Below are 22,487 nucleotides of genomic sequence, written 5' to 3'. Positions count from 1 at the left end.
CATTAGGTGCAGTATAGTTCCCCACATTAGGTGCAGAATAGTTCCCCCCACATTAGGTAAAGTACAGTTCCCCACATTAGGTGCAGTATAGTTCCCCACATTAGGTGCAGTATAGCTCTCCCCATTAGGTGCAGTATAGTTCCCCCACATTAGGTGAAGTATAGTTCCCCACATTAGGTGCAGTATAGTTCCCCCACATTAGGTGCCGTATAGTTCCCCACATTAGGTGTAGTATAGTTCCCCACATTAGGTGCAGTATAGTTCCCCCACATTAGGTGCAGTATACTTCCCCACATTAGGTGCAGTAAAGTTCCCGACATTAGGTGCAGTATACTTCCCCACATTAGGTGCAGTATAGCTCCCCATATTAGGTTGGCAGTATAGCTCCCCACATTAGGTGTAGTATAGCTCCCCACATTAGCTGCAGTATAGTCCCCCACATTAGGTGCAGTATAGTTCCACCACATTAGGTGCAGTATAGTTCCCCCACATTAGGTGCAGTACAGTTCCCCACATTAGGTGCAGTACAGTTCCCCACATTAGGTGCAGTACATTTTCCCCACATTAGGTGCAGTATAGTCCCCCACATTAGGTGCAGAATAGTTTCCCCCATTAGGCGCAGTATAGCTCCCCACATTAGATGCAGTATAGTTCCCCCACATTAGGTGCCGTATAGTTCCCCATATTAGGTGCAGTATAGTTCCCCACATTAGGTTGGCAGTATAGTTCCCCACATTAGGTGCAGTATAGTTCCCCACATTAGGTGCAGTATAGTTCCCCCACATTAGGTGCAGTATACTTCCCCACATTAGGTGCAGTAAAGTTCCCGACATTAGGTGCAGTATACTTCCCCACATTAGGTGCAGTATAGCTCCCCACATTAGGTTGGCAGTATAGCTCCCCACATTAGGTGTAGTATAGCTCCCCACATTAGCTGCAGTATAGTTCCCCCACATTAGGTGCAGTATAGTTCCACCACATTAGGTGCAGTATAGTTCCCCCACATTAGGTGCAGTACAGTTCCCCACATTAGGTGCAGTACATTTTCCCCACATTAGGTGCAGTATAGTCCCCCACATTAGGTGCAGAATAGTTCCCCCCATTAGGCGCAGTATAGCTCCCCACATTAGATGCAGTATAGTTCCCCCACATTAGGTGCCGTATAGTTCCCCACATTAGGTGCAGTATAGTTCCCCACATTAGGTTGGCAGTATAGTTCCCCACATTAGGTGCAGTATAGTTCCCCACATTAGGTAGTAGCAGGTTCCCCACATTAGGTAGTAGCAGGTTCCCCCACATTAAGTAGTAGCAGGTTCTCATTCAAACCCCCCCCCCCCCCACACACACACACACAGACAGACACACACACAGACAGACACACACACACAGACAGACACACACACAAACGGACACCCACACATGCACACACACACACACGCACACACACACATAGACACATTTACCTGTCCTGCGCTGCGCTTCTCTCCGACGGCGGCCTGATGAGTGACATCACTGACGTCCTCCTGTGCAGGTCTGCGGAGGGATGTCCCATGTGCGACGTCCCTCTTCAGACTCAGGCCGGCCAGCCAATCAGAGAGGCAGAGGAGGTTGGGGTAAGTGAAACCTCCCTGTGTAATGAAGAAAACTGTGCCCTGAAGCGGAATGTGACCCTCCGCATAGGGACACAGTTGAGGGAGGGTAGTGGGAATGGAATGAGAGGGAGCGCCCTGCAAAGCAGAAAACTGTGTCCCTGTGCAGAGGGTCACATTCCGCTACAGGGCACAGTTTTCTTCATTATACCAGCATTTAGCGCTGCTTGCACGAAGCAGCGCTAAATGTCAGAAGAAGTTACCTGCCCGGCACCCAGAACTGCACTTCGGGCAATAAAAATTACTTATACCTGGTGCGAGCTGTGTCGGCCGCCCGGCGCCCCTGTTGCTAAGGCGCCCTGTGCGGCCGCACAGCTCACACAACCCTAGGGCCGGCCCTGTGTGTGTCCACTTCGCCGCCAGCAGTCATGAGCGGACACACTGAGCTACCCAGCCACAGCAGTGATGTCGCCCTTGTGACTGCTGGGGGTCATCCGCGGTGTGAAATATGCTGCGGATGCGCTCTGTGTGACCCAACACTGCTTCCCATTCATACTGCGTTTCTGCAGTGTTAGAGGTATCCGTCAGCATCATGTCTAAAAAAGTGATGCTGACGTATACTGTAGCAGCTCCATTCATTTCTGAATAGGACTGCTACAGTATACATTGGCATCACTTTTTGGACACGACAACGGACACCTATACTGCAGAAACGCAGTATGAATGGGGACTATTCATATAATGATGCCCTGAAAGCCAAATGGCGCTCCTCTCCTTTGGGGTCCTACCATGTGGCCAAGGAACCAAATATGGCCTAAATGGGGGTATTTCCAAACACGGGCTGAGCAGCTGAATAAAACATAGGGTGCATTTCTTGCAATATCTGAAGTGATGTACAAAAAATATGTCCCCCAAATGATGCATTTGTGAAAAATTGCAAATTTCAAATTTTTAACACTGACTTTGTAATAATTCCTGCCAAAAAACTATGGTGTTAAAATACTCACTGTACCCCCTAGCGAATACCTTGAGGGGTCTAGTTTTTAGAATGGGGTCATTTGGGGGGATGTTCCTATGTTCTACCACCTTCAAATTTCTGCAAACCTTGCATAGCACATAAAAAAAAAGATGTACTTTTCAAATTTTCAAAATTTCAAGTTAAAGGGGTACTCCGGTGAAAAACATATTTTTTTTTTAAATCAACTGGTGCCAGAAAGTTAAACAGATTTGTAAATTACTTCTATAAAAAAAATCTTAATCCTTCCTGTACTTATTAGCTGCTGAATACTACAGCGGAAATTCTTTTCTTTTTGAAACACAGAGCTGTCTGCTGAGATCACGAGCACAGTGCTCTCTGCTGACATCTCTGTCCATTTTAGGAACTGCCCAGAACAGCATATGTTTGCTATGGGGATTTCCTTTTATGCTGGCAGTTCCTAAAATGGACAGAGATGTCAGCAGAGAGCACTGTGCTCATGATGTAGGCAGACAGCTCTGTGTTTCAAACGGAAAAGAATTTCCACTGTAGTATTCAGCAACTAATAAGTACAGGAAGGATTAAGATTTCTCGATAGAAGTAATTTACAAATCTGTTTAACTTTCTGGCACCAGTTGATTTAAAATAAAAAAGGTTTTCACCGGAGTACCCCTTTAAATTGTTAGGCTTCTAACTAATTTAAAATGTTAATTAAAAAATGCTGTCAAAATAAAGTAGACATCTGAAAGTATAAGTTTCATAAACTATTTGGTCCGTAAGTATAAATATATGCAACTTATTAGTGTTAAAATAGCAAAAAAATCTTAATTTTTTAAAACATTTCATGATTTTTTGCATTGTAAAAAAAAACTACAAATGATATCGGTTACTTTTACTATGTACATGAAGGACAACTTGTGACAAAAAAACAATGTCAGAATTATCATGATTGGCAAAACGTTACCAGAGTTATTCTCTAATAAAGACAGACATCCCCGATTTGAAAAAACAGGCCTGGTCTTTCAGGGGCGTACAGGTTTATTTGTATTGGTCCTTAAAGGGTTAAACTAGGGACTGGGGGGGGAGGGAACCTACAACATAGAGGGGGAAGATAGTGTAGATAGAGGGGGGGGGACTTAATAATGTACCTGGGGGTGGAGCGGAGGGAGGGGTTAGAATAGTAAATAGGGATAGGCATCATAGGAAAAAAAAAACCACTGAATTGCATGATGACTAATGCCAGAAGTCTGACCAATAAAACTGACGAACTGGAGAGGTTGATGTCATTTGAAGACATAGTGGGTATAACAGAGACTTGGTTGGAAGATAGCTGTGACTGGGCGGTCAACATACAGGGTCTATTCAGGAAGGATCGGACAAAACGGAAAGGGGAGGAGTTTGTCTTTATGTGAAATCGAGTCTGAAGGCCGCACTGCGGGAGGATTTATGGGAGGGAAACGATAATGTGAAGTCATTATGGGTAGAAATATATGGAGATAAAAATAAAACAATTCTGATAGGAGTTTGCTATAAGTCACCAAACATAATGGAAGAGGCAGAAGATCAATTACTGAGGCAAAGAAACAAGGCAGCAAATCAGAATGAGGTGATAATAATGGGGGACTTTAACTATCCTGATATAAACTGGGAGACTGAGACCTGTGAATCTCATAAAGGAAACAAGTTTCTGACTATAGCTAAAGACAATTATCTGTCCCAAATGGTGCAGGGCCCGACCAGAGGGGGCGCCCTACTAGACTTAATATTAACCAACAGACCTGACAGAATAACTAATGTACAAGTAGAAGGACACCTAGGAAATAGTGATCATAATAAACCGTATATACTCGAGTATAAGCGGACCCGAATATAAGTCGAGGCCCCTAATTTCACACCAAAAACCCAGGAAAAGTTATTGACTCGACTATAAGCCTAGGGTGGGAAATACATCATCCCCCCATGTCATCATCCCCCCCTGTCATTATCACCCCCGTCATCATCACCCTGTCATCATCACCCTGTCATCATCCCCCCCCCCCTCCCTTCATCATCACCGCCTGTCAATCCCCTCAGTGGTCTTCAACCTGTGGATCTCCAGATGTTGCAAAACTACAACTCCCACAATGCCCGGACAGCCATCGGCTGTACGGGCATGCTGGGAGTTGTAGTTTTGAAACATCTGGAGGTCCGCAGGTTGAAGACCACTGCGAGGGCCTTCATCATCATCCAGACCCCCCTTTAGTTTTCTACTCACCTCCCCTCGGTGGGAAGGAAGGGTGAGCTGGTCCGGGCCATCTATGCTGCAGGGACCGTCTGGTGGGGAGGGTAAGTCTTTCCGAGCTGTACATTTTCACCGGGAGGCCCTCTTCTCTGATGCGGGCCGGCCCGGGACTACGTCACTAGAGCGGAGAAGAGGGCCTCCTGGTGAAAATGTACAGCCCGGAACGACTAACCCTCCCCACCGGACGGTCCCTGCAGCATAGATGGCCCGGACCAGCTCACCCTTCCTTCCCACTGAGGGGAGGTGAGTAGAAAACTAAAGGGGGGTCTGGATGATGACGAAGGCCCGCACAGTGGTCTTCAACCTGCGGACCTCCAGATGTTTCAAAACTACAACTGCCAGCATGCCCGGACAACATCTGGAGGTCCGCAGGTTGAAGACCATTGAGAAGGGATTGACAGGCAGAGAATTCACTCGAGTATAAGCCGAGGGGGGCATTTTGAGCGCGAAAAATCGTGCTGAAAAACTCGGCTTATACTCGAGTATATACGGTAATACATTATAACTTGTTCTTCAATAAGGGAATCTCTCGAGGGGCCACAAAAACAATGAACTTTAGGAAGTCAAAGTTTGATCAACTCAGAGAAGCCCTTAACAATATAAATTGGGATAATGTCCTCAAAAACATGAATACGGACACTAAATGAGAGACTTTTAAAAATATCTTAAATTTTCACTGTAAGATGTATATACCTTATGGGAATAAAAGGTGCAGAAATAAAAGAAAACCAATATGGATGGATAAGAACGTAGGGTGCAATAAATGACAAAAATAAAGCATTTAAACTACTAGAACAGGACGGCAGTGAAGAAGCATTAAAAAGCTATAGAGAAAAATGTAAAATATGTAAAAAACTGATAAAAGCCGCAAAAATAGAGACAGAAAGACTCATTGACCAAGAGAGAAAAACTAACCCCAAAATGTTCTTTAACTATTGTGACCTTCCATCTTGGGGATTAGCTCTGGGATCGTCCTGGTCACTTTGCCACGGGACACGTTCCTCACAATTACACCACAGACCACAGTTCCGCATACAAGTCTGGTTCCTTGCCAGCTTTATTTCCACAGGTTGCAGGTAAAACAAAACATAAACAGGAACAAAATAAAGTCCTAGACCGTCTAGTCACTAACTACACACATCAGCTTGCCCTGACTACGAACTGGTGAGCTACCCTCAGCCAGTTAAACATATGACTCCTGCAACCTGCTACTCACAATTCACACCACTTCTTAGACCACTCACAACTTCAGCTGTGTGCTTCCTCAACAGGGTCCGAGTGTCTCTCCCTACAGCAGCATGCTGTTTCCCAGGGAGAGCCCCAACTATTCTGTTTCCTTTCATTTTAAACACACTTTCCCTTCCTGATACCTCATTTATCAGGCCACAGGTGGAGCATTCTCCAGAGTTAGCAAGGGAAATACACCCTTTCCTTGCCACACTGTCACACTATATAAATAGCAAAAAGGTCAAAAATGAAAGTGTAGGCCCTTTAAAAAATGATAAGAAAGAAATAATAAACTGGGATCAGGAAAAAGCAAATATATTAAACAAATTCTTCTCCACTGTATTCACCGAGGAAAATGAAATGCCAGGTGAAATAGAGCGAGATAAGGTAAACTCCCCAGTACAGGTCACCTGTCTAACCCAGGAAGAAGTACAGTGCCGCCTACAAAAAATCTAAATAGACAAATCGCCAGGTCCAGATGGCATTCACCCCCCGTGTTCTAAAGGAATTAAGTAATGTAATAGACAGACCCCTATTTTTAATATTCAGGGACTCTATAGTGACACGGACTGTTCCCCAGGACTGGCGCATGGCAAATGTGGTGCCAATATCTAAAAAGGGGCCAAAAGATGACCCTGGGAATTATAGACCTGTTAGTCTAACCTCCATTGTATGTAAATTGTTTGAGGGCTTTCTAAGAGATGCTATTTTGGAGTATCTTGATAAAAATAAATGTATGACTCCATATCAGCATGGCTTTATTAGGGCTCAGTGCTGTAAAACTAACCTGATCAGCTTTTATGAGGAGGTGAGCTCTAGACTGGACCAGGGGCAATCGCTGGATGTCGTATATCTGGATTTTTCCAAAGCATTTGATACGGTTCCACTTAAAAGGTTGGTGCATAAAATGAGAAGGATTGGGCTGGGGGAGAATGTGTGTAAGTGGGTAAGTAACTCACTCAGTGAGAGGAAACAAAGGGTGGTTATTGATGGTACTTATTCTGATTGGGTGACTGTTACTAGTGGGGTACCACAGGGGTCCGTCATGGGTCCTGTCCTATTTAATATATTCATTAATTACCTTGTAGAGGGGTTGAATAGTAAAGTAGCAATCTTTGCAGATGATATTAAACTCTGTAAAGCGGTAAACACAATAGAGGACTGTGCACTGTTACAAATGGATCTGGATAGGTTGGAAGTTTGGGCTGGGAAGGTGCAGATGAGGTTCAACACTGATAAATATAAGGTCATGCACATGGGGAAGAAAAATCCGGGCTGGGATTATGTGTTAAATGGAAGAACACTTGGGATGACTGACATGGAAAAGGACTTGGGAGTCTTAGTTAACAGTAAATTTAGCTGTAGTGACCAGTGTCGGGCAGCTGCTGCCAAGACAAATAAAATCATGGGGTGCATCAATAGGGGCATAGATGCCCACGACAAGGAAATAATTCTACCGCTGTACAAATCACTAGTCAGACCACACACGGAATACTGTGTACAGTACTGGGCACCAATGTACAAGAAAGATATAGTGGAGCTGGAGAGGGTTCAAAGACGGGCAACCAGGGTAATACGGGTTAATGGGAGGACTACAGTACCCAGAAAGATTATCAGAATTAGGGTTATTTAGTTTAGAAAAAAAGAAGGCTTAGGGGAGACCTAATAACTATGTATAAATATATCAGGGGACCGTACAGAGATCTCTCCCATGATCTATTTATACCCGGGACTGTATCTTGAACAAGGGGGCATCCTTTACATCTAGAGGAAAGAAGGTTTCTACACCAGCACAGACGGGGGTTCTTTACTGTAAGAGCAGTGAGACTGTGGAATTCTCTGCCTGAGGAGGTGGCCATAGTGAACTCTGTAAAAGAGTTCAAAAAGGGGCTGAATGCATGTTTGGAGAAAAATAACATTGCTGGTTATGTATACTAGATTGATTGGGACAGAACGTTGATCCAGGGATTTATTCTGACTGCTATATTTGGAGTCAGGAAGGAATTTTTACCTCTAGTATGAGGTTTTTTTTTGCCTTCCTCTGGATCGACTCAACTTGGTAGGGACTCATTAGGGGTATAGGTTGAACTTGATGGACTCTGGTCTTTTTTCAACCTTATGAACTGTTACCTGCACTATCTACCTAATATCTACCACTAGAAACATAGAAACATAGAATGCGTTGGCAGATAAGAACCATTTGGCCCATCTAGTCTGCCCAATAATCTGAATCCTATCAATAGTCCCTGGCCCATATGGAGTGCATAAAATGAGAAGGTTTGGGCTGGGGGAGAATGTGTGCAAGTGGGTAAGTAACTGGCTCAATGATAGGAAACAGAGGGTGGTTATTAATGGTACTTATTCTGATTGGGTGACTGTTACTAGTGGGGTACCACAGGGGTCCGTCTTGGGTCCTGTCCTATTTAATATATTCATTAATGACCTTGCAGAGGGGTTGAATAGTAAAGTAGCAATCTTTGCAGATGACACAAAACTCTGTAAAGCGGTAAACACTATAGAGGACAGTGAACTGTTTCAAATGGATCTGGATAGGTTGAAGGTTTGGGCTGGGAAGTGGCAGATGAGGTTCAACACTGATAAATGTAAGGTAATGCACATGGGGAAGAAAAATCCGGGCTGGGATTATGTATCAAATGGGAGAACACTTGGGGAGACTGACGTGGAAAAGGACTTAGGAGTCTTAGTTAACAGTAAATTTAGCTGTAGTGACCAGTGTTGGGCAGCTGCTGCCAAGGCAAACAAAATCATGGGGTGCATCAATAGGGGCATAGATGCCCACGCCAAAGAAATAATTCTCCTGCTGTACACATCACTAGTCAGACCACACATAGAATACTGTGTACAGTACTGGGCACCAGTGTACAAGAAAGATATAGTGGAGCTGGAGAGGGTTCAAAGACGGGCAACCAGGGCAATACGGGGAATGGGAGGACTACAGTACACAGAAAGATTATCAGAATTAGGCTTATTTAGTTTAGAAAAAAGAAGGCTTAGGGGCGACCTAATAACTATGTATAAATATATCAGGGGGCAGTACAGAGATCTCTCCCATGATCTATTTATACCCAGGACTGTATCAATAACAAGGGGGCATCCTCTACATCTAGAGGAAAGAAGGTTTCTACACCAGCACAGGGGTTCTTTACTGTAAGAGCTTTACTGTGGAATTCTCTTCCTGAGGAGGTGGCAATGGTGAACTCTGTAATAGAGTTCAAAAAGGGTCTGGATGCATTTTTGGAGAGTAATAACAATTCTGGTTATGTATACTACATTTATAGGGACAAGGTTGATCCAGGGATTTATTCTGACTGCCACATTGGAGTCGGGAAGGAATTTTTACCTCTAGTATGAGGGTTTTTTGCCTTCCTCTGGATCAACTCAACTCAATAGGGACTTATTAGGGTTATAGGTTGAACTTGATGGACTCTGGTCTTTTTTCAACCTTATGAACTATGTTACTATGTTACTATGTAATGTCCAATCTTCCGGGACAACTCCTGTTACCAGTGATTGGTTAAATAAATCTGTTAACGGTTTTGCTAGCTCACCACTAAGCTCTTTTAATAATTTTGGGTGTATCCCATCAGGCCCCTGTGACTTATTTGTCTTCACTTTAGATAGCAAACGTAGAACCTCTTCCTTTGTAAGGACACATGCATCAAACAATTTATTAGTCTTCCTCCCTAATGGAGGTACTTTTCCTTTTTTTTCTTCTGTAAAAACTGAACAGAAGTATTCATTAAGACATTCGGCTAGCCCTTTATTCTCTTCTACACACCTTCCTTCCTTTGTTTTGAATTTAGTTATACCTTGTTTTAATTTCCTTTTTTCATTTATATATCTGAAGAATGTATTATCCCCTTTTTTCACAGACTGAGCTAGTTTTTCTTATGCCTGCGCTTTAGAAGTTCTTATAACTTGCTTCGCCTCTTTCTGCCTAGTCTTCTAGATTTCCCTATCTTCATTGCTCTGGGTTGTTTTATAATTACTAAATGCTAGCTTTTAGTTTTTTATGATTTTGGCCACTTCTGCGGAGTACCACAGTGGTCTCTTCATTTTCCTGCTTTTACTGACAAGTCTAATGCAGTTTTTTGCATAATGCTTCTTTTAAGTAGTCGCATTTCTCCTGGACTCCATGTAATTTGTTCCAGTCTTATAGGTACTCATTTTTGAAAAGTCTGTTTTTCTAAAATCTAAAATTTTTGTTTTTGTGTGGTGTGACTCCTTCACTGTTCTTATATTAAACCACACTGACTGGTGATCACTAGATCCCAAGCTTTCGCCTACAATATCATCATATACCAAATTCCCATTTGTGAAAACCAAATCCAAAATGGCCCCCCTCCGGGTTGGCTCCTCAGCCACTTTTTGTAGAGATAATCCCAGTAGGGAATTTAGAATATCTGTACTCCTGGCAGAACTAGCTATTTTGGTTTTCCAGTTTATATCCGGAAGATTGAAGTCTCCCATGATAACTTCTCCTTTCATTGTCATTTGAGCTATTTCTTCAACTTGTAGATCATCTAATTCTTTAACTTGGCCAGGTGGTCTATATATCACACCTACACGAGTTACTGTTGGATTACCAAACTGCAACGTAACCCAAACTGACTCTATGTTTGCCTCACTAACTTGTATTAGGTTAGATGTTATGCTATCTTTCACATATAGGGCCACTCCTCCTCCGTTCTTGCCTTCTCTGTCTCTTCTGTATAAAGAGTATCCTGGTATGGATATGTCCCGGTCATTACTTTCATTAAACCATGTCTCAGTAACAGCCACTAAATCTACATTCTCAGATGCCATTATTGACCCAAGTTCATAGATTTTATTACCTAAACTGAGGGCATTTATAGACGGACTCCGAGCTTGTCATTTATTAACCTCTGTGCTACTGACATGTTCTGGCATTGTTTCGGGGGGCAATTGGACTCATGGATTTTCACTCTTTTGCCCCCCCCCCTTCCTAGTTTAAATACTCCTTTGCAAAGTCTTGGAATTGTTCACTGAGTACATTCGTTCCTTTGAGAGAAAGATGCAAACCATCTTTTTGTACAGTTCCTTTCTAATCCAAGTAGAGCTATCATGAAACACAAAGCCAAATCCTTGCTCTTGACACCATTTACTAAGCCATAAGTTGAACTCCTTAATGCGCCTCTGCCTATCATTCTGAACGTTATGTGCAGGCAGAACTTTAGAAAATGAAACAGTGGATGTAAAATCCTGTACATCATTACCAAGTGTGATAAAAGATTTCTTCACCTCTGAAACTTCATTGCAAGCCAGGTCATTTGTCCCTAGATGGACAAGAACATCCATGTCCCCTTCCTGCTTTGCTTGCTTAACAATATTAAGAATACGTCTTCTATCTCTTCTAGCAGTAGCACTCGGAAGACATCTCACAAAACCATTTTCCTTAAGCTCCACACTTCTTATGATTGCACAAAAAAGAGTAATAGAATAGTGGCACTGGTACCTGTATATACAGCTTCATGAGATGGACAGTACGGACACTCGGGCTACTACCCAGATCAACTCAGCTGACGGAGGTGCTAGGACAATGGGAAACCCAGTAAATACAAGAATGCAACAAAGAAAAACAGGCATCCTGCACTCACTGTACAGATACTGAAATATCGGCTACCATCTTGGGCTGCTCAATCCGGCCGGGAAGACATGAATGGCAAGGGGCGCTCAGAGGCGACTGCCGGCAGTTTCACGCATACAGGTGCGCTTCTTCCAGCCAGTAGATTGCCGGCGCTGCTGAGATGAGACGAACAAGGGGAATAATATGTTGAGAATGAGATTCCTGGCCTTGAACATCAGGCCAAAGATTCTTCTCTGCAGGGTGAAAATGGATTAAGAAGTTAAATATAGAGAAGAACAGAGACCACAAGCCTGTCCAGGTTTGAGACGATGGGCAGACTGGAGATAGAGCAAGTTCTTGTGGTCGAAATAGATAGTTAGCGGATGTACAGAGCCTTCCAAAAGGTGACGCCATTCTTCTAAAGCCAACTTAATGGCCAAGAGCTTGCGATACCGATGGTATAATTTCTCTCCACAGGGGAGAAGGTTTTAGAGAAAAATCCGCAGGTTCTCCCCTTAGAAGACTTTTGCGTTAACACTGCACCTGCTTCAACTGAAGAAGCATCCACTTCCAAGATAAATGGTTTGCTAGGATCGGGTCTAGATAGAACAGGAGCAGTAACGAAGGTGGACTTTAACTGTTTGAAATATTCTTCAGCCTCAGGAGTACAAACTTTTGGATTAGCAGTCTTCTTGGTAAGTGTGACAATGGGGGCAACCAGAGTGGAGTAGTGAGAAATAAATTGCCGACAGTAATTGGCAAAGCCGAAGGTTGAGGACAGTCCAGTACTGCGGACAACTTATTGGGATCCATTTGAAGACCTTGACTGGTAACAATATACCCCAAAAATGGTAGGCTGTTTGTTTCAAAAGTACATTTCTGTAGTTTTGCATAGAGATGATTTTCACGGAGATGCTGTAACACTTGACGGAGATGAGAGCGATGAGACTGGATATTGGGCGAGTAGATGAGTATGTCATCCAAATAGACAATGACACAGGAGTATAGAAGGTCATGAAAAATATCATTATCAAACTCCTGGAAGACTGCTGGAGCATTGCAGAGTCCGAAGGGCATCACAAGATACTCGAAATGTCCATCACGAGTATTAAATGCAGTCTTCCATTCATCCCCTTCTCATATATTAATCAAGTTATAGGCCCCACAAAGATACAGTTTAGAGAAGATTAAACAATCAAATAACTCAGAGATTAAAGGAAGTGGGTAGCGGTTCTTTACTGTAATTTTATTCAATCCTCGGGGGTCGATGCAAGGTCGTAAAGACCCGTCTTTTTTTTTCCACGAAGAAGAACCCGGCTCCGGCAGGGGAAGAGGACTTCCTGATAAATCCCTTCTGAAGGTTTTCCTGGATGTAATTGGAAATGGCCTGAGTTTCATGAACAGACAAAGGGTAGATTCGACCCCTGGGAGGTGTTATGCTGGGTAGTAAGTCAATGAGACAGTCGTAAGGACGATGTGGTGGTAAAACTTTAGCTTGCTTTTCACTGAAGACATCAGTAAAGTCCTGAAGGAATGAAGGAAAACCAGGCAGAGGACAAGATGATGGTTCCAATTTAGACAGATGTATATGAATACAGTGATTCTTGCACTGCGGACCCCTGTGGAGAACTTCTCCAGTTTTCCAATCCAAGTGAGGAGCATGGAGTTGCAACCAAGGTAGGCCAAGCAAGAGAGGAGAATACAATGAGGAAGAACATAGAAGCACAAGTTCTCCTTATGCAAGACTCCGACCTGCATAGACAACGGTTCTGTGCGATGTAGCACAGTACAGTCCAGTCTTTCACCATTGACCATAGAGATATACAAGGGCTTTAACAGGCGGGACACTGGCAGTCGATGCCTATGTACTAGGGAGGCATCAATAAAATTTCCCGCGGAGCCAGAGTCCAGGAAGGCAAGAACGGAGATGATCTCTTTGGAGGGTAGGAAAAGCTGGACCATCAAATTCAAGGGTGGAAAGGTGATATTCACACCTAGGGAGAAGCCCTAGGTGCGAGCGTTTCCCTGAGACTGCGGACACAGAGGACAATCTTTGAGGAAGTGATCTGCACTGGCGCAATATAGGCATAGATTCTCAGTTCTTCGGTGAGTTCTTTCCTGCAGGGTCAGGCAAGACCGATCCACCTGCATAGCCTCCACTGCGGGAGGCAACGAAGAAGATTGCGGTGGTTGCTGGAAGACAGGTGCCAGACGAGGAAAGCACCGAGGTCATGCAGACTCCCTTTCTGGTCGTAGTTCCTCACTTCACTCTGAGAAACAGATATCAATCCGGGATGCCAACTGTATATGTTCATTCAGGTTAGATGGCAATTCCCGGGCACCGAGGACATCCTTGATATGACTAGATAATACTCTCTTGAAGGTGGCACAAAGAGCTTCATTGTTCCATGATAACTCTGAACCCAGGGTACAAAATTGGATGGCATACTCGCCCACAGAGGAGATGCCCTGAGATAGACTCAGCAATGCCATCTAAGCAGAGGAAACTCGAGCAGGTCCTTCGAAGACATCCCAAAATTCCATCAGAAATGCCTGTAGATTGGTTGTGAGAGCATCACTGCGATCCCAAAGCGGAGTTGCCCAGGCCAAAGCCCTTCCAGTTAAGAGACTGACGACGAAGGCCACCTCTGCTCATTCTGTAGGAAACTGTTCTGCCATGAGTTCAATGTGCATGGAGCACTGAGTCACAAAACCACGACAGGACTTGGGATCCCCCTCATATTTCTCTGGAAGAGACAAGCAGAGTTTTGATCCGGAGATGACTGCAGCAGCAGGAGGCAACACTGAAGCAGGAGGAGGCTGTGGCGGTTGCTGATGTGCAGTGAGCAATTGCTGCATCAGAGCGGATAACTGGCTCAACTGCTGTGCCTGCTTGGCACACTGCTGTGACTGGAGTGCCACAATGGAAGCGAGATCCGGATTCTGTGTCAGAGGAACCCCAGTGGGATCCATGGCTGGATCTTGCTGTTACTGAGCAGGGTGTGGATCCTCTAACCTGTGTGGCTGATGACTCGGACCGTATCAGGAAGCGGAGTCTAAGGTGCCGCTGGTCTTCAGGCAGGATGGGCTTGCTGCAGCAGGCGACACCCAGGTCGCTACCCCCCCAACACGGCTCGACCAAACAGATAGCTGGGCTTGGTGAGGTACCAAAGGATAAGGCAGTAGCGTATTCAAACGTAGCAGAAGGTCAAGGCAGGGGGCAAAGGTGCGAAGTCAAATAACTTAGCGGAAGGTCAGGATACACGGGTAAGGCAACAGGCAATATGGAATGCTTAATCTCAGGCTAGGGGCACTGAAGGTCTGTCAGGAAAGTGTGGGAGGTGCAGGGACTTAATAATGTAGTGTCAGGTGTAACAACTAATTAAGGGCATACTGGCCCTTTAAATTTCAGAGCTCCAGCATTTGTGCGCCCTAGGAGACGGGGATGCATGCGCCGGAGCTGAGACACAGAGGAGGAAGCAGCAGCGGAACATGGTGAGTGATGGGCTGGGATTTGCGCCCACGGCCGGTGCTTGCGTGTGTGACAGACCTTTGATATGGTCACATGGTTAGTGATCACATGATAATGGTTGTCACATGTTAAAGTCACATGTTTTGTTACCTAGAGATCACCAGGTGACCAGATGACCCGCAGCTAGCCTATGGGCTCCTTGCACTGCCCCCCTTTATAAGAGGGGAGGTACTACAATCAATCTCTTAGATCCTGAGGTCAAGTCCAGTCCAGACGTCTCAGAGCCAGTGTCCAGCACATCTGGAGGCCTAAATTACAGCCGCAAGTCAGTAAGTCAAGTCATCTATGTCTGCTGTCACTATCTTCAGTCAAGTCTATTATAGTCAGCATGGCTGTACTCAAGTCTGTCAAAGTCACTGCAAGTCTGAGCAAGCTGCAAGGTCCCCTGTGTTACTGATCACCTCTCTGGGACCCTGGCCTAGCTGTAAAGACTACCACCTGTCTACCTTAGTAAAGCTACCATTAACCCTGACCTGGCCTTGGACTCTTATTTGCCCTGCCTAACTAGGACTAGCGGTGCTACCGTTCGGGTGGTTCTCGGTAAAACCACGCCCTGGCGTCACGAACATTTAGGGGTTAATACCATCTTCCCCTGGGCTACAACATCTGCCCCATACACTTCACTTTCCACCCCAGTGGCACACCACGCACTCCACTTTTTCTCTTACACAGTTTGATAAATCTGGGCCACAGACTGTACTCATTGCTGTGCTGCCTACACTTACAGAGAGAGGAAGACACAGTACAGGAACTCCGATACCACCCTGATGGTCAAAAGCACATGTTCAATCTGCACTTACGGCAAGTGTACATCAGTGAGGCAGGCAGCACTGCGACTTCCTTCTGGCCGTCAATAACTGGAGCGTTGATTAAATTCTGACAGGAACGTAGAGGCATTCACCATATTCCTATCACTGTAATCTCAGCATGTACAGGCTGCCTAAGAGAGATGGGATTAAGTGTTGGGCGTGAATATTCGCATTTAGAATCTTTATCATCAATATCGCAAATTCATGAATTTGCGAATATTGCAAATATATTCGCTATATATTCGAAATTACGAACATTCACTTTTTTTCCCCGCATATGCGCATATTTGCATATTCCTTCTTTTCACTTGTGGGCCAATTAGAATGATGCAAATACACTTATCAGAAGTTATCAACAACATCCCTAGCAACCAATAGTAAAGTTGCCCACCCCCTCACTGTTTTCTTCCTCGAATATGCGAATATACGAATATGCGAATATAACGAATACGCGAAATTCGCTAATATAGGAGGAAGATTCATCTATATATTCACGAAATATTGCGAATTCGAATATGGCCAATGCCAATGCTCATCACTAATGGGAGTGTGATTACAGCAATTGCAGAACTATCTCCCAAAGCAGACTGTACAGAAGGAGACATCAATTATATCATATGTAGATGGGGCATCTATAAAGTTGTGGCATGCACATGGGTGGGCACACGGAGCCCTATGATCTTCTATTGTCCAGGGGCCCCATGAGGTGGTAGTCTACCCTTGGTACTGACTAAGACATCTATAGGGTTAACACTGCAAAGACTGCTGCAATCTCGATCTCGGTAGCTGCGGTGGAATCCCATCTGTGATTGACATCCAGCTCCCGGCGCCGATCCCCCACCTGGCGTCCTGCAGAGCCAGGAATAGACAGGATGTATGCCCTAGGGAGGGAAGGGGTTAAATAAAACCACTTCTAGTTAAATACTAAGAAAAACAACAACAGAAGTTCCAACGCTGCTTTGTATGTTATCATTATCAGGGAAAACATAATCTGTTTTACTGTCATATGAACAAAGTCAAGAGACATTTATAGAATTATTAAATAAACAATAATGATAAGACGAGGCAGAGGAAGCTCGCGGCCATTGGCTGGGTGGGATTTACTACCAGTCATATTGTATTTAGTTACTTTTTTAATAAAACATAAATCCCCCATGTTTTTCATGATGTTTAGCAGATTATTTCTGTGAGCTAGTATCGAAATGAATCCATGAAGAAGTGAGGTGACATTGTTATCATTCCTCATAAACCTGGATTGACTACACATTGATAAGCCTTGTTTAACCTGTCATCCACATGATAAGGTGCACAGTCCAGTCAGCCCTCGCCTGCGCAAATGAGGTTTCTAGGAGAGCAGATATCCACATTCACTGCGGCAGATGACACAAACCATTCCAATTATGTCCCTTGTTTATACAATGCATTCGAAAAGTCTTCACACCCTTTCAAAAAGTCTTCACACCCTTCCACTTTTTTCACATTTTATGTTGCAGTCTTCTACTAAAATCAACATTCTTTCCTTCATTAATACATTTTAGATATTTTTGCTCATTTATCAAAAAGGGAAAACTAAATATATTAGTAAACTAATATCACATTGGACATAAGTATTCAGACACTTTGCAGTGAAATTTAGCTCTGGCTCCTCCCATTTCTCTTCATCATCTCTGAGATGTTTTTACACCTTTATTGGAGTCTGTGGTGAATTCAGGGGATTGGACAGGATTTGGAAAGTCACAGTCCTGTCTATATAAGATCTCACAGCTGATAATGTATATCAGAGCAAAAATCAAGTCACGAGGTGGAAAGAAATGTCTGTAAAGCTCAGAGACTGGATTATGCAGAGGTACAGATCTAGAACAGGATACATAACATTTCTTCTGTACTGAAAATTACTAAGGGCACAGTGGTCTTCATTATTTTTAAACTGAAGAAGTTTGGAACAATCTTGAAAAGTAATCGGAGGAGAAGGGCAAAAAAGGGACAAATAAACCCTGCTTGTGCCTTTTTTGCGCCTTTTCTAGACACAAAAAACTGTGTTTCTAGACACAAAAGGACAATGATAAATGTCGGCCCCTGTGTGCAGATAGAAGAGACTTCTAGAAAGTCAACCATAACTGCAGCACTTGACCAATCTGGGCTTTATGGCAGATAGACCAGAAAGAAGCCTCTCCTCAGAAAAAGACACATGAAAGCCTGCCTTGACTTTGCAAGAAAGGACTGAAAGGACTCTCAGACTATGAGGACCAAGATTCTGGTCTAATGAAACCAAGATTGATGTTTTTGGCCTAAATTCTAAGCATCATGTCTAGAGAAAAAACAGGCTCTGCTGATCACATGCCCAATACCATCCCTATAGTAAAGCATTGTGGGCACAGCATCGTGATATGGGGGTGTTTTTAAGCAGCTGGAACAGAGACTCTGGTCAGGTTGAGGGAAAGCTGAATGGATCAAAGCCCAGAAGTATTCTTAATAAAAACCTGATCAAGAATGCTCTGGACCTTAAACTGGGCCATATGTGCATCTTCCAACAAGACAATGACCCTAGGCGCACAGCCAGGACAACACAGGAGTGGCTAAGAAACAACTCTGTGATTGTCCTTGAGTGGCCTTGCAAGAGCCCTGACCTAAGCCCAATCCATCATTTCTGGGCAGACCGGTAAATGGCTGTCCATCGACGGTCCCCATCTAACTTGACAAAGTTTGAGAGAATCTGCAAAGAACGATGGCAAAAAATCCCCAAATGTAGGTGTGCTAACCTTGTGGCATCATACCTGAAAACGCTGGAGGCTGAAATCGCTGCCAATAAAGGGTCTAAATACTTATACCAATGCAACATTTTAGTTTTTCCTTTTCAATAAATTTGTTGAAGAGTTTTATAATTTTGTTAGTGATTTGTTTTCTGAATGCAAGCAACTTTCTAAATAATTGTCTTTACAAATTTCCAACCACTTAGCTACTAAGATAACTTCCTTGGGCTGGGTTTACATCTATCTGGCGTCCGGCTCTGGCGAAACTGGATAAAAATTGCCACAACTAATGCACCAACTGATGCCAGGCGCATCAGTTGGCATCAGTTGTGCATCATCCAGCATCCGTTGTTTATGATCGCCGGACAGGAGAATGAAGCAAGATGAGTTCCCCTCTCTGTGCCGGTCCGGTGAGTCCAATCATCCATCGTATAAACTGAGACACCGGATGATTGTGAACGGTCCCATTCAAATGAATGGGATCAGTTCTGACTTCATGTTCCCTCCGGCGAAGCTTTTGCAGTGCCGGTGGGAACTGTCAACTGACGCTGGACATATGTAAAGGGGTTTCTGTTCTCTCAGTGTTAGGCTAGGTTAACACTACGGAATTTCTGCCTGCTATTCCGCTTTGAAATTGCAGGCAGAAATTCCGCTTACTAAAATGTATAGTGTAGTGAATGGTTTTCCGTTCACAAATTCACACGGAAGCGGAATTTGTGAACGGACAATCCGCTTTAAAATTTCTGCCTGAAGAATGGCGTTGCTCATTCTTCAGGCGGAAATACTCGCAGAACACATTTCATTCTATTGGAGACTGCAGTGTCCGCACGGTCCTAGCGCCGACTGATTCAGTCGGCACTGGCCGCACTCGGAATCTCCGGGCGGAGATTTTCTGACCAGAGATTCTGCAGTGTGAACCTAGCCTAGGGGTCTATTCACATGGCAGAATTTCCGCTTGCGGAATTCCACCTCAAATAGACTTCTATGGGATTCTGCACTCCCATTCACACTTCTGAATTTCCGCAAGCGGAAATTCAGAAGTGTTAATGGGAGTGTGGAATCCCATAGAAGTCTATGGGCTTTAATTTGAGGCAGAATTCCGCAAGTGGAATTCCGGAAGCGGAAATTCTGCGGTATGAATAGACCCTAAGGCTAGGTTCAGACTACGGAATCTCCAGGCAGAAAATTTCCAACTGGAGATTCCGAGTGCGGCCAGCGCCGGCTGAATCAGTCGGCACTAGGACCGCGCGGACACTGCAGTCTCCAATAGTCTGCAATGTGTTCCGCGCGGATTTCCGCCTGAAGAAAGAGCACCGCCTTTCTTCAGGCGGAAATTTCTAAGCGGATTTTGAAGCAGATTTTCCGCTTCACAAATTCCGAAGTGTGAATTTGTGAACTACACTTGACATTTTAGCAAGCGGAATTTCTGACGGAAATTTTACGACTAAATTTCTATCGGAAATTCTGTAGTCTGAACCTAGCCTTAGGCTAGGTTCCCACTACAGAATTTCTGCCAGAGATCGAGTCGGCGGCAGTAGGACGGCACATAGCCTGCAATTCATTTCTGGGTAGATCTTTTGGGAGATCTGCTCAGAAAGGCATTGACATCTATGGGGACGGCAATGCAGTCTGAGCGGTCCTAGTGCCGCTGGCTTGATCTCCGGAAGAAATTCTGTCCAGAGATATCGTAGTGTGAACCCAGCCTTAGAGATAAGAAAAGGGTGGTACACAGGGAGAAAAACCTTGGAGGACAGCTCACACAGGCTGGAGAAGAGTGGAGCGCAGATACAAGGCATGCTACAGGAAAGAATCATACAGGCTATGTACAAATATAGAGAGACAATAGAGTTCATACAGCCCATTGTAGAAGCTATGCAAGCAAAACTAGGCAACCTATAGAGAGAATGTTTTTGCTACAAAGCAAGAATTAAAAAAAAAAAAAACATTTTAATCTAGTCAGTTTAGCTGCAACCTAAGGTTTTATATACAAAAATAGCTGGATTTGTGGTGTTATGCTAAGATATATTTTGCAATAGATTTCCAAACCTCCTAAACTTCTCTTTCTTCTGACAGAACAATAAAAGGAAAAAGGTGAAGAAACAGAAATGTGTTTTTAACCCTCATGCAACCAACACAAGAACATACTTCAGGATTACTAGGCCATAAACCTTACCAAATAAATGTCAGTAAGGGCTCCTTCACAATCATAGGGCAGCAGTTCACCGGGTGATACATTTAAATACGGTAGTATCTAAACGTATGGTACACCCAGAGACTTCCCTTTTGTAAAAGTTGCCAAAACGATGCCAGTTTGGACCTTTTTTTTTTTGTCCCCTTTATGTTTGAGTACAATTTTTCTGTGTCGTAGAAACGTTCTGCATGCACTACTTTTCTGTACATCTTACGCTGTTTTTTCCAACAGAAGTATTTAAATGACACATGGTGTGGTTATATGTTTTTTTGTTTGTTTGTTTTTTGCTTGTTTTACAGATTTTACATAGTTTACTATATTAACAAAAAAACGCAAGCAAATGGATACATATGAATAAGACACACAAAAAACATATACTACAAAAACATATCCAACATTGAGTAAAATTGGTCTTGTCTTGGTACATGCATATGTGGTATATCACAAACGGATTTGTGTGCTATAGATGCGAACCTAAGAAAAAGAATGGTGAGAGAAATAAAACTGGCCATGTACATGCCGAAGCTACCCAAGTTTTACTATAAAGCTGGAGCAGAACCTATCGACCTTATACAGTATGTGCCCATTGAGTTATGAAATAAAGAATGATCATCTTGAAAATACACACAACTGCATCCATACACTTCAATGCAAAAGTGGTTTTGCCTGCATACAGCCCTCTCCTTTAGTCAATGGGGGTTAAAGGGGAACTCCAGCCAAAACTAATCTATATGCAGAATAGGGAATGAGTAACTGATCGTGGAAGGTTTGACCGCTGACGCCCCCGTGATCTCTGGTAAGGAATCCGCCTCTCAGTGAGGAGCGCGTACTGTTGACGTAACACATTCCATTCATTTCTATAGGAGCGTCCCGAAAAGATCCGAGTACTGCAGTCAGGCTGCACTGGTGCTCCCATTAAAATGAATAGAGTGTGCTCCTTCACTGACAGCCAGGGTCCCATGGTTGCACACCCCACAATCAGCTACTTATCCCCTATCCTATGGAAAGGGGATAAGTTAGTTTTGGTGGGAGTTCTACTTTAAGGAAAGTTGACAGTTAAGTGCTGCCACTTCTCCATCAAACAATATGGAGGATGTAGTGGCCCAGAAGGAGTTAATATGTGTCGGCATAACCCTTTTATCATAATAGGTGTCTAAAATGAGTACACTTTTTCATGGCCCCTAGTACAAGATGGATATTCATACTTCTTTTTGATCAACAGGAGGATCAGATCATAGCACGAAGGAGTAGGAAAACATTCTCTAAGAAAATGCTAGGAAATGTTTTCTCTCTTCCTCTGTGAAGATGTGATTATAACTTTTAATAAAGCCCCTTTCACACTATACATTCATCCGTTTTAAAGATCCGTTCAATGTTCCGTTATGAAAACCCTGAAAATGGGACATTTAATTGTCGTTACAAAATCCCCTTATACAGTAGTCTATGGGATTTTTACATTATCCGTTGTAACCCATTATTAACAACGGACATTATTTTGTGACGGGAGAATGAACAGAAGAAATA

General features: G+C 43.7%; 1 long non-coding RNA gene across 1 annotated transcript in view; it reads left to right on the top strand.

The window, feature by feature from the left end:
• Positions 1-21,143, top strand: part of LOC130272681 (uncharacterized) — a 40,840-nt gene extending 19,697 nt beyond the window's left edge. The window contains exon 3 of the long non-coding RNA XR_008843687.1: positions 20,846-21,143. This is a non-coding gene — a long non-coding RNA (uncharacterized LOC130272681). The remainder of the gene's footprint in view (positions 1-20,845) is intronic.
• The last annotated feature ends 1,344 nt before the right edge of the window (positions 21,144-22,487 follow it).

The sequence above is a fragment of the Hyla sarda genome, chromosome 5 (assembly GCF_029499605.1).
Source record: "Hyla sarda isolate aHylSar1 chromosome 5, aHylSar1.hap1, whole genome shotgun sequence".
NCBI lineage: Eukaryota > Metazoa > Chordata > Amphibia > Anura > Hylidae > Hyla > Hyla sarda.
This window is presented reverse-complemented; position numbering and strand designations above follow the sequence as displayed.